Below are 1,853 nucleotides of genomic sequence, written 5' to 3'. Positions count from 1 at the left end.
GAAGCACTGGAGTCAGAAGGTCCTGATATTCCTTTACTTGGTTGGGATTTTGCCTCTAAAAACTCCTAAAACGTAAAATATAAAATCCAACAGCATCTGAGCTCAATAAGCACCACAGAAATTTTACCTTAGGAAAATCTATTAGCCCAGTTATAATTATTTTGGTAATTTCTACATAAATGATAAAAATAAAATTGAAAAAGGTAATGCAAACGTGCGTGATATTTTTTCAGGAAATTGATTTTAGAAGGTCATGTTAGCATTTAGAATCGAAAACAGAATTTTAATTGAAATATCTCTATTTATATGTGTAAATATTATAGATATTCACAATGTTACGAATTATGGTATTCGTGATTTCTATTCATAAAAAAACTTCTTTGCAAATATGAAAATATGTTTGCATCATTTTTTAAATAAAGTATTTCTTTAATTCTTTAAATTCTTTTACAGAAAATGATTTAATATTCACTCAGAAAGCAGAAGAGTAGCGTACAAAAATGCAGAGCAGTTAACATCACTGTGTGCAGTCTATTTTGCTAGCTGAAAGGAGTCATATTTCATTTTTCTCTTCTTTAAACCACTTATATCCTATAGCTTAAATTTCAGGAGGAAAGCTCACTTACCATCAATCATCATGTAAAGGAAAAATATGGGAAATTCACACTCAATGCCATCAAATAGCTAAAACAAAAATAAAATATTAAAAATTTCACTAAATTAATTAGAAAATTATATTAATTAGAATAATTATAGTTAGGATGTACATAAAAGATTCATTTATAGTAATAACAAAATTGGACTGATTTATAAGTAGTTTCATTGTTCTTTTTTAAAAATTTTTCTCAGAACTCTTATTATTCAAACGCTCATTCATTTAATCCATCACACACAGTAGTCATTCATTCAATAAGCATTTGCTAAGTACTCAGCAATGCCTGGCACCAACTAGACAGAGGGCTGTGAAGACAAAAAGACAGAGAAGCTGCCCTCAAGAGCTCACAGCCTAGGGGAGAGGCAGGCACGTAAACGAACAACTGTAGCACCCGATGAAATCTACATACGTGATATACCAGAAACACAGGGAATGAAAGACCCAAGTCTGCCTAGGGGGTCAGGGAAGGGTGTATAGGAAAAGAGATGCTTCAGCTAATGCTTGATGGATTTCTCCAGGGAGATGAGCTAAGGGAACTCCACACAGAGAAACAAAAGTATAAACTACAGATGCATGGAAGCACAAAGTTTCTTAAAGAAACTACCACCAATTCAGTATTTCTGGAACAAGCAAGGAAGAAATAGTGAAAGCTGAAGCCCAACAGGTGGGCCAGGCCAGCCAGATCAAGAAGAGCCTGGCAGGTCATGCTAAGAGACTAAGACTTTGATCTGGAGGCGACACAGAACCACTGTTGAATACTGAGCAGGATCAGATTTATTCATTAGATTTACTTGCTAGATGGACAGCAGGCAGTGTTGAAGAGAGTTTTAGGGCAAGAAATGAGACCAATTGGAAGGCTGCTGGGAATAATCCAAAGAGAAAAGACGATAGCCTAAACCAAGGTTTTTCCACTTCAGCATTTATTGACATTTTGGGCAAAATAATTCTTGGTTGTAGGGGCTATCCTGTGCATTGCAGGATGTTGGTAGAATCCCTGGCCTCTACCTCCAGATGCCAGTAGCACCCACCAAGTGGTGACAATGAAAAAATGTCTGCAGATATTGTCAAAGGCCCCCGGGAGAGCAAAACTGTTCTTTGTTATGAACCACTAGCCTAAACCAAGGAGTTAATAGAGAGGAAGGTTAAATCTGTCAGCCTTGGTGAGTGACAACGAGGGGTGAGTGAGAATGAAGTGCCT

Source organism: Diceros bicornis, unplaced genomic scaffold (genome assembly GCF_020826845.1).
Source record: "Diceros bicornis minor isolate mBicDic1 unplaced genomic scaffold, mDicBic1.mat.cur scaffold_55_ctg1, whole genome shotgun sequence".
Lineage (NCBI taxonomy): Eukaryota > Metazoa > Chordata > Mammalia > Perissodactyla > Rhinocerotidae > Diceros > Diceros bicornis.
The sequence above is the reverse complement of the archived record's forward strand: the minus strand, read 5'-3'. Positions refer to the sequence as shown.